Here is a 12,095-nt window from a genome sequence, read left to right on the forward strand (position 1 = left end):
AGAACCATCTTGTCGAGCTATCCGCGAAGATGGAATTAACGAGCGGCAAGAAAACCGAGAGGATTTTTCCCCGATTTGTTGCCACTGGAAATCCGCGAGCCTCGACGAGTACACAGACAAATAACTGATGTATCGATATGGTGGTGCTACAGGGTCTTTCATCTTGCAATTGAAGGGGTGGATGGATAAAGGTGTCAAGTAACAAATTGTTTGTTTTCTGTAAAAGAGCTTTTAGCGAGATATGTTGTCCTTTTTTGATGAATGAAGATAATAACACAAATCAATCACAAATATATTTACATATTGTTATGGTTAATCTCTACTACAAAAAAAGATAATAATTATCTTCATTCATCAAAAAAGGACAACAAAGTTTGTCAAAAACACTTTTACAGAATACAAACTTGGCACCTTTATCCATCCACCCTTTCGATTAATTATTTATAATTTGCAATTTTAATCTTTAATGACACCTCTTAATGGAACACCCTTTACATGAGCCAATTAACGCAAAAATGGTGCAAGTCAATATTTGTTTAACACTACGCCTTAAGAGTGCAACCGTCAATGGTAGTTACATGGGGAAGATCTCGGTTTTCCCCAATTTTCTCATTCCGTATAAAAATATGAGACATTCCGGACATCATATTATCGTGTTACAGAATTTTTTCCGATTTTTCCGTTGCAATGTGTAGTTGTGAAAAACGAGAAACGGGGGGGGGGAGAAATTCAAAGAGTGCAGGTTTTTCATGGGACTTTGAAACATACCACTGTTTCAGATTTTTTGGTTGCAAATTGTAGTTACGAAAAATCCCCGATAAAATTTGTCCGATAGGTCGACAGGATTTCCGTAGGTCCGAACGTGTACCGGTCGCGGGGTTCTGAGAGGAAACCGCGCATCGCAGCTTTCCCGAACCGTGTCCCAGCGAAACGAAATCGTATATTTGGCTTAAACATTGCTCAGCACCGATGAACTTCTCGATTTTACGACGGGATGCACAGAGGGAGAGAGGCGAAAAATGTGCGTTACTGCGTTTCCGGGGATGTTTATTCGACTCGCAGGACTCTCCTCGGTCGGGGATTGAAATTTTTTTGATGAAACGCAAATTGTACTCACTGTCCGGCCGTTGCGACACCGGTTCGTTCCATATTCTCAGTATAAACATCCGGACGACGCAATTACTGCGATTACACTCGTATTTCCCTTAAACACTGAAATGAACGTTGTAACTCGCTCCGAATGCTCTACCGTGGACCTCGCGGGGATTCAATTACGATAAAGGGTCACTTTACGATCCGGTTTCATACGTTGCTCGCTGGTTGCATTCGGTGTTTGCGTTGTTCGTCGCTGAGGATTAATATTCACGGTTTATCCAGTGATCATCGTCCGCCCGTGTTGGCAAAGAACGAGCGGAAACGTGTTCTTTCCGTATTGACATTTCGATGATCTTGGGTTAGTAAATATTGTTTGCATTATCGATCGTATGGTTGTTAAATGAATAATATGTTAGTGTTCTCGGCGCAACGGTTCGATCAACTAATTACGAAAAAGCAAATTTTGCACGTTAACACTGATGTTTTGTGTTTTGATCGATTGACCCGTTGGGTTCTGTTTCTATTGGCTTTGCATCTCTGATCCAGTAGCTTGTTCGACGGCATGAGAACAACATGTGTTAAGACATTTCAATTCCGTTTTTAAGATTTCCATAAAGCAAGTGAGTAATTTAATACGGTATTTTGATACAGAATTGCAATCCGATTTCACAGAAATTCTAAAGTTTTCGTTTATTACACTATAAAATCTTTTTCAGACGCAGTTTTTCTACTTTCTTGAAAAGGATCCACAGATGGATCGAAACGTTGAAAGTTTAAGTTAACGTGCAAAATTTGCTTTTTCGTAATTATTATAGTTGATGATCGAACCGTTGCGCCGAGAACATCTTGGGTTAGTACTTGTATACAGTGTTCCCGCGATTGATGTAACTTTGGTGTATGCGGATGATGTGACTTTTTTCACAAAAATGTGAAAAAAATTTTTTCCGCGCGTGGTACTGAAGAAAAACCGCATTTTCTTGAAATTCTACATGTTTAACGAATTTTCTCAACGTTAAGAAACGTTCGTACCATAATCTCCCTATTTTTCGTATACAATTTGTAAGGTAAATATGCTCCGAATTATGTCGTGTTTGGACTCGTTTCAGTCGGAAAGATGACGCGAATATCTTACTAAAAGATGGATGAGAAACGATCTGAAACAAAACATTTTTGTCATTCTCTCGCTATCCCATTTTCGAGCGATTTGAAATGAAAATATCGTTCCGATCATAGACGGTGCCGTAACAGGAACATCGTGTTCTCATCGAGCGAGGCGCCGCGCGAAGATTTACGCCTCTATTTCCCGTTAAACGGCGAAACGAATGAAAATTGATACGGCGCGAGGCGTTATTTAAAACGACGCTTTCTACGTCGCCGGGTACTGCTCTCTCTCTCAGTCGACGCGGACGTTTAGAGCGATCGCGGTGCTCGAGAAGTTTTAATAGTCGCCGGGACGAAAAATAGTGCTGACTCGATGGCTGTCGCCCGTTCCCCCGGGACTTTTTTAACGGAGTTTTAAATTTTCTTAGCAATTTTCCACCCGCGGTAATTGAACGTCCCTGGCGCTGCTGCTGCCATTTTCTCGCGGACCGCCTCCCCAGAATTTCTCGTCCTTGTAAAATTTCTTTCTATCCGTCCGCGTTATTCGGCGCGAGATTAATACGAATGAGAGACCCGGAGAATATCGCGTAATCCTTTACGGGGATGGATACGAACGTCGTTAGCCATCCGCCATTCTCCTTTGCGCTTTAGATCCTGACCCCGGACAACTATGCAGCAAGATGCGCGTCACTACGTGGTTTTATCTCGATTATTCTTTCGCCTCTCTTTTTGCCGGTCTTTTGCCCGTGACAGAGTCAAAGGCCGCGTCGAATAATCCTTACAAAAGGACGCTAACAAACGCTTTGTTTTTTAGACTGTCCCAGCTGGCGTTTTGCGAAGTAAAATCCGTATAACGGTCGCTGCTTGTCCTTCAACCATCAGTCGGCGGACCATTGTTGTAACGATATAACTATTAATTTAATTATTCATTTTTTTAAAAGATATTTTTGGAACTATTTGCAGACACGTGAATCTATTCGTTGTTTCTGATACAGTGGAGGGGATATTCATTTTTCTTAGATCGTTCAGTTTCCCGTTTTCTTAGATCGAGTACTTACTGTACCAAGGGACGAAATTTATTTCTAACTCCTGTCTCCTACAATCAATACAAGATATTTTCATTTTGCATAATTATTTAATAAAATACAGGTGTCCGAAAAATTGGAGACTACTTCAAACCTTCTGAATTGAGATTAGAACGAGAGATGTTGGTGTATTTGAAATTATATGATCAATAAAACAAAAATGTTTTATATAATTGAACACCACTTTATAGTTTATTTTTGTTTCATGTTTCACTTTCATTCTGTTTTTCAACGTGTCACGACGTCCTTCCTTGCATAACAAATAAATGATAGTTTGTTGATTCCAAACATAGTTCAGTTTATTTAATCCATATTTCCAATAAGAGATTTAAACAATAGTTTGCTTAAATATATTATTATTGTGAGCTCCTGCGGACACACATGATAAAAATTCTAGTTAAAATTGATTGTCCAGTTTGGTAAAAAAAGTTCTGTCACATATGATAGCCCTGAAAGTGTTAACTACTGAAAACTACCCCCGGTAAATTGAAAACGCGCGATACCGGTGAACGATTAAAGTTAACATACGCCGAAACCCGCGTCGCGTCGGTGTTGGCGCTAGTGCTAATGGTAACGAACGATCGATGCCACGGCAATCTGCATAATTTCAAATGCCCGCTGGAAATTGCAATCGATGTTGCACCGATCAGCCTTAATGCGCTTTTGGATCGTTAAGCCACTGGACACAGCTTCGAGCTTGTTTAAAACTGACGACAGGTTTCGTGTACGTTCCGTGACGGTTCCGCGCGTTCCTTTGTCCGTGCGTGCGCGGGAGAATCAATGCGATTCTATTCATTGGTTCACTGTCGTCACGTTTCGCGCTGATTAATTAATTACTCTTTTCTTTGATGCTTTATACAGGGTCTGGCCGGACGGGTGGTTCAACCGAGCAGGGGGTGATACTACATGTAAAAATAAGTCGAAAAAAAAAGGCACATACAGATCGAATTGAGTAACCTCCTCCTTTTTCGAAGTCGGTTAAAAAAGGAATAACATTTCTTCGTTTGACGCTTCGTTTTCGAGAAAATCGAGTTTAAAGATCCGCCAGGTTCGCGTGCTTTAGTATGTATGCACAAAGTAGAATTGGTTGATCATGGTCAGACGCGTCAGACGATTCCTGTGCAATAGCACGTGTATTCGCTGCATTTTCAAACTTGATTTACTCGAAAATGAAGCGTCAAACAAAAAGATGTTTTTCCTTTTTTTTCAACTTATTTTTATATGTAGTTTAACCCCCTGCTCGGTTGTACCACCCGTCCGGCCACACCCACAAAATTGTTCTCTTAAAAAATGGTAATTCTTAAAACCCAAATGTTCTTTTTACTCGATTTTTTTTCATATGTATACATATATGTCGTAATCCAATTATTGAATTCATTAACGGAGCATCTTCCTTTTTTTATGAAAGAAAATCGAGTAAAAAGAACATTCAGGTTTTAAGAATTACCATTTTTTAACGAAACAATTTTCCTTGCAGAAAGAAATTTTTTGGCGAATGTCGATCCTTTTAGAGGTAGAGCTCATAATATTCTCAAAGTTATTGTGTGTAAAATTTGAATGATTTTATCGTTTTTTTTTCAAGAATTTTAAACAATTTCATCTGGGCCTATTAATAGGCTTCTTAATAACTGAACTGTATGTAAAAACGTTGAGTAATTTTCTTTAAAATAATAATTTCAGAACAAGATGTTACACTATTTTGATTCTAATTGTTTTTAAACATTTCATTGAGTAATTCTCAAGTGTGTTGATTTCCCATTTCTAAAATGACATTAAAAAATGGTTAAAAAACAAGTATTTTGCAATACAAGTACAAATTATGCTTTTAAACCAAAAACCTCGATTGTTTCGCACGTCGCGAAAGGCTCAAAAGTGGAATCGACTTTGAAAAATTCATAGTGACAGCAGAATGGATTCCATTGACGTTCATTCGGTAATTTGTACAGCGAAATGGTTTCAACCGCGGGGAAAACTGTTTTCCGCTTTGTTGCGACATGTCACGCGACCTGGTTGAACTTCATCAGCGGGGGATCGAGGCCGACTGGCCGTTGCTCGAAATTATGCGAGTTTCCGAGTGTTTTTCGAGTCTGTCGGACCAGTTCACGGTGTTAAAAACGCCGGTATAATGCCATTAGCGAGTAATAATCGGATCAGCGACGGGAAATCCCTCGGTAGGCAGATATTAAAATCACACGATAAATCACAGCGCGGAGAGGGATGGAAACGCACGAATCGGAGAATCGGGTACGAGATAAAATTACGATGCTTGCGTTAATGAAATCCCTGGCCGATTGCGAATTCGAGGTCTTAATTGAACGCGTAGCGTTGTTGACCGACGATACCCGACGTGCACCGTCTGCCATAGAAGAATTACGATTTCTTTCGTCAACCCTTTCCACAAGGGAAGTCGTCGAACCCGTAAATTCAAAAAATTATCGAACTTTGCACATAAGTACAGTGAGTTATTCCTAATGCAACCCTATTTTACTCGAGCTGAAATTAGCTCTTGAAAAAATTTCAATATTTTAGAGACAATGTTAAAAAATAATGTTTTTATGATTGTTATAACATATTTACTTTACAGACGCGATTCAAATAAATCTTGAAAAAGATCCAAACTAGGATCGAAATGTTGATTTTGTGATAAACGATCGAACCGTTGCGCCGAAAGCATTTAAAAATTTATTAATGTTAAAAAACAGTTGAAACGAAATTGGCATAATATTATTGTGTTCACCAAACTGTGCGAAAAACACTTTTTTAAATGCATTTTTTCTCTACACAGAGAGAGAGTTGCTATTGTAGCAGATGAGAGATTTGAATTTAAATTAAAGTTATGATTGATTACGTCTGGGGGACAGAAATTAATTTGTACGTTTGATAGGAACAGGAAACGAGCGAATTTTTAGTCGGAGAAAGAATGAAATATTGTTTAATGAGCATAACTTTTTCAATTTTAAGCCTCCAACCTTCAAAGAGAATAGAATACGAATTTATAATATAATTTCCAACGGTATAGAGTTAATTATTCATCGTAGAAAAATTGTTCGAATAAGTCAGACCTTTTCCGAGAGATGAGAATTGATGACTATGAAAAAAGGGTCGCGAAAAGGTCCATATTGTATAAACAAATTCGAAATCGGCGGCGCGATGACATAAACCCTTTCTAATTTGACGTGTGCTACATCATATTTCATATTTTATTCTCGGTGTTGACGGTAAAAACGTGAGAGGCGATCGATTTTGCGAGAAATAAAGCTGCCGCGGACAAAATATACTTGATTTATTTTAAAATATGGTTCTGGACATTGTAAAAAATATTTATACGATGTACAGCGATGTCTGTTAAACTGGCTTTGAGCGTTCACGAAGACAGCTATGAAATAAATAAATAGTTTATACCAGTGAAAATAAAATAAAAATATATTGATAATAATTCTTACTCTGACGCGAATCAATTTTATTTAGTAAAAAATGTTTGTTTAACGTTACTGCTCAAAATCGGACATTTTATAACCTAACCTAATGTTACTAAAAAAAAATGGTTTAAATGTTGCAAGAGACATTCTTGTTATTTTTATAAAGTGATGGAAAATAGTCAGTTTGGGGGTGCGTAAACATAGCGTTAACACTAAACCCACCACTGCCGTTCAAATAACAGATTTTTTATTTTTTTTATTTTACAATTATTGAAATTCTAAATGTGTGTTTTCATGGGAATTGATTGATGCATTTCTTATTCCAGCATATGTATATTATAATAAATAGACAGCGGATTTTATGCGTTTATGACAAAAATGAGGTGTACTTTAAAACAGTAAGAACATCGCATCAATTTAAAAATACTTTTGTATTATTTTCAGCCCATTGAACATACTATGAGAGAAACTATATTTCTATGTCACTCCAGTTTGTTGCAATTCCGATAGAAAATTTTTATATACAGAGTATCTCAGTTGATGGATGATGAATGGCACAGAAAAAATATTTATGGCATAATTTAGAGCCAAATAATAATTTCATTATTCTTTTAACTATCTTATTCAGATGAAACTAAAACACTGGTGGCCTTAAACCTTTTGAATACCTCCACTGATTTAAATTTTACGTACCCATTTTTGCCATAAATGCATAAAATCCGCAGTCTAAATATAATACACATCGGTCACTTTTGATGGTCGGTAGCTGTAGTGTTAATCAGCCGCTGCATCTTCGAACGTTCTCCGTGAAGAATTCCATTCCGACATCCCTGCTGAAAATGTGACAAAATTCTTCGATCCGATCCGGCGATTCTCGTTGGCTGATAGGCGAAACGAGAGCAGAGCACACGGGTGAAAACGGGAGGCGCATTGGCGCGAAGCGGAAGTCTTTCGGAGCGAGAGAACGGTGCTCACGAAGCAGGCAGCGGCGGCGTTAGATAACGGATAATAGAATCTCTCGACGGGGAAGATGAGTTCTTCTCTGGATACTTCAGGATATTAGAAACGTGCGTGGATTGCAGACCGTGACGCGACGGTCCGACGACAAGAACCGGAAATGGGTATGGACGGCCGATACCAGGGACCACGGAGGAGTCCTCGGACAGAGACCTAAAAGGGGGTGGGGAGTCGGTGGGAAAGGGAGAAAGGGAGATTTAACGGTCCAAGGAGCACGAACGGGTGAAAACCCCTTGCTCGTTCCGGGTTTCGGAATTGAATGCGCGATTCCGCCGTGGCCCGAGTCCACTCCGCGTGAAAATAGGGGATAACCGAGAGACCCGGACCTATCGTCCTCGGCGGAATGAAATCAATTTTGCAGATCGACACTGTTAAACGATATTCGAGCGGCACGGTGACCCGGTTGCTTTTTAATTGATATTTTATCCGATAACAAAGAACCGAGGCGGCCATTTAATTTTTCCAGCGGCTGCCGCGCCGTTTCGTCGCATCCTGAATTAAATATCACAATTTTCTGTCTGTGTGTGTGTTTTTTTTTCGTACGATGCTCGACAAACGGTGTGTGTATGGCAATATCGACGCACGATCCAGTTTCGAAAATCGTAACAAGCCACAATCGTCAAACAACGAGAGCGATACGCGAGCGCGGGCGAGGGTTATTTAAAAACAGCCGCATTTCGACGACTGTTATTGGTTTCGGGCGCTGGACGCTGCTACGTTCTCGACATAAATCACGAGAGCACGGCCCGATTCGGTTCGGTTCGAGGAAAACAGGAAAATCAGTTTCGGCACGTGACTAAAATAAACCGGTGTGCCCGCGATCCACGTCGCCGATCCGAACACCTGCAATTTTAATCCCCGACACGGCGAGCCGGACCACCGATAAATTCGGTATCATAGTATCATCCGACTGTGTATAGATGTATTTTCCCCCGGCAAAGTTCCTGTTTGTAACTCGGAGCCCGTCGATTTGCGTGAGAGAGCTCGATTCCTCGCGATTAAATGTGTATGGTTTTAATCGCTGTCAGCCGAAACCGAAATCGCTTCCGCTTCGAAACCAGTTCATAAACGAATCCGATGATGGAGCCTCGACGTTTTCACACTCTTTCGCAGTTTCTTCCAAAGCGGATTCGCGTTCACGGATTCGTGCTCGCGGTGTACTCATACCAAGCCTATAATTAAACAGGGGCCGACTCAATAAAGTGCTTCGAGACAGCATTAGGGTTGGCCGAGTTCTTTATAGATTTACCCAATTCAAGGTCACAGAGTTGGATGTTAACTAAATATAAATAAATATAAATATATATACTGGAGTATATGGGATGCCTTTCATTTGTCGAGATACCTTCAAGAAAAGTTGGCATTATTTATAAACACTTTTGAATTCAGAATACTATTATTTATAAATGCTTGTGTGTGTGTAAATGCTCGTTTTGGACAGAGACGAATAAAATCCGCCGATTTAATAATGAAACGTGAAAAACTGAATTCAAGACCATTGGAACCGAGTGGGCCCATTTGTAAAATAAAATATTCCGGAACCTGAGCTTTCAGCGTGGTCGCCATGGAAAAACGGAATCATTAAGTGCGAGGGCTTAACGCGCATTACGGCGACTGGTTTAGCCGAAAGCTCGAGGCATCTCGTGGAAATGGTAACCACGGAAGGGAACGAAATTTATCTTCCAACCGTGGATTTATCCTACACTTTGAGCGTGGATTTCGGAGACAGATTTCAAAGCGAGCTTTCTATTGCGCGCCTCGCCTTTGACCTCCCCCGGGGAACCCTCGTTCCGCACGCGATGAAAGATGAGGACAATCGCCACATATTGCCGGCACTCCCTTACGCTCCTGTCTGCTTTTAGTCCTTTCCCTCAAACACACTTTGTTTCTCTGTGTCAACACGGTTGTGTTTCCCGCGACCGTCGCGTCGCGCCGCGTTGTTTCTTCCTGGCAAGCTGTAGGATAAATAAGAGGGATTATTCCAGTTTTTCCCTTCATTCGTCAGGACTCGACGGAAGTCGCCCATCAAGCTTAACCATTTACTTTACTCCCTTTTCGTCTCTCTTTTATCTCGATTCAGTGTTTTGCCAACATCCCCGTCTTTATTCGAATTTATCTTCTCCTAAAAATGCGTCGTTTGCATCTGCGAGCGAAGCAAATTCCCATGGCTTCATCTTTGTTGGGCATAAAAGTCTGAAGTTCTTCTTAGAATGAAAAATTAAAAAAGGGGACTATTGTATTTATTAAACCTCCATTCGTCAGGACTGGACGGAAGTCGCGCATCAAACTTAGCCATTTACTTCTTTTCGCGTCGATTCCAGTCAAGCTAATAGTACAATCATTATCCTGTGTCCTTTTAAAGCTCCAAGCTTTTACCGATCATCATTCATGGTTGGAATGATCCAATCGGACGGCTTGCTGCCGCATTCATTTCGAATTCCAGTCTGCAGACAACTTGCGAAGCGCGGAGAGTTCGAACTCTCGGTTCCACGCTGTTTCTAAGCTCGAATCTTGACTGTATTCAAATTTAATACGTCGAACTCCGTTGCCAATTTTTTCTCTCGCGGTGGCCGAGACTTTTTGCACGGGCAATGCCCCCGTAAGTTTAATGAAAGAAGTTCGACGCGGTGAACTTTAAGGCCGATATTCCAATCGACGGCCGCTTAACCGGCGCTAACGAGAACGAATCGATTCCTCCGGGGAGGCGGTCGAGTTTCCAAGGAAATTATGGGCATCGATTTTCCCGCTCGAAACCTTTAAACCGATACTGCCAGTCTGCCTTCATTTCGAACCGTTAACCGGATGCATTTTCAATCGCGTCGAGGGACTACTTTTTCTTCTGTTTTCTCTCCGGAGGTACACTTTTTCCCGAACCAACATTTAATCCTATGCGCTCTGACAATCGCTTTACAGGTGGATACTTTGATAAACTTTTGCCGAAGAAGCTAATGAACTATTTCCACGTGAAAAAGCTCGTAAAAACATTTGTTCAGCAACAGTATAAAGCTCTTCGAGTGCGACCAAGAGATATCCCGTGAATTGATATTTTTTTATCTATTTATAACCAATGTTGTTTTTCGGCGAGATATTTTGCGACTCGTCGTTTTGGCACTTTGGACGAGAAATTTCGCGATGTGTTTTTTCATTGCGCCAGTCAACGTTGCTGCATAGTGAATATTTCGCGAGTGTGCCATTTAGTTTTTCATTCTCCGACTCGTGATTGCTGCGGCGCGGAATTCCGCGTGAATGCTGTCGCTCAAAATTTGTACAAATTATTTCTCCGAAACGGATAGACTTTTTAAAAAAATTTTTTTGGAATAATGCATTGTCATCCAGTTTTGAGCCATGTAACCGATTTCAAGTCTCTAGCTCATCAGGAAGTTAGCTTAAAATCAATTGCAAAATTTGCCACCCAACAGACAAACAGACAAACAAACAAACAAGAAAGCGAGCTAATAAAAACGTGGTAAAATGGGACGCTTCCGAAAATGGTAATAAATAAATTCCCATAAATAAATGGTTACCATCTCCCTGCCAGTACCGGACGCAGCGTCGTGGAAGGGAAAGGTAGAGTGAGGACACAAGTCTTAATCTGGCGACTCTGCCCAATTTTGGATCGTTTAAAAAAGAATTTCCTACGATATTCAATAATGTGTGTGAAATTAACACATCACTTATAAAGTCTCCGGTCTAACTAAGAAAAACAAATTGTTTTTTAGAAATTCCACTTTATTCATCAACATACTCTCCGTCAAGAGTGATGCATTCATTCCAACGCTCCTCTAACTTTTCGATGCCCTTTATGTAAAACGATTTGTCTTTGCTCTCGAAATAAGCCTCAGTTTCGGCAATCACTTCTTCATTTCAGCCAAATTTCTTTCCCTAGAGCATCTTTTTCATGTCTGCAAAAAGCCAGTAGTCGCTGGGGGCCAAATCTGGAGAGTACGGTGAGTGGGGAAGCAATTCAAAGCGTAATTCGTCCAATTTAACCATTGTTTTCATCGCGCTCTGAATCGTCGACGCGTTGTTGTTTCTGGTCCGGTGTGAGCAAACGCGGCACCCACTTCGAAAGCAACTTGCGCACGCCCAAATTTTCATGTAAAATTGTAAAGACACTGCCTTCTGATATCTTCAAGGTGTCAACTATCTCACGCAACTTCATTTTACGGTCTTTTAAAACTATTTTGTGGACATTTTTTTATGTTTTCCGGAACAACTGTCGATATTGGGCGACCAGAGCGTTCAGCATCATCGGTGCTTGTACGATCGCGTTTAAATTCAGCATACCAGTCGATAATAGTTGATTTCTCTGGTGCAGAGTCCCCATAATGCTTGTCAAGCCACTGTTTGGCTTCAACAGTATTTTTCCCCGTCAAAA

The sequence above is a fragment of the Lasioglossum baleicum genome, chromosome 1, assembly GCF_051020765.1.
Source record: "Lasioglossum baleicum chromosome 1, iyLasBale1, whole genome shotgun sequence".
NCBI classification, from domain to species: domain Eukaryota; kingdom Metazoa; phylum Arthropoda; class Insecta; order Hymenoptera; family Halictidae; genus Lasioglossum; species Lasioglossum baleicum.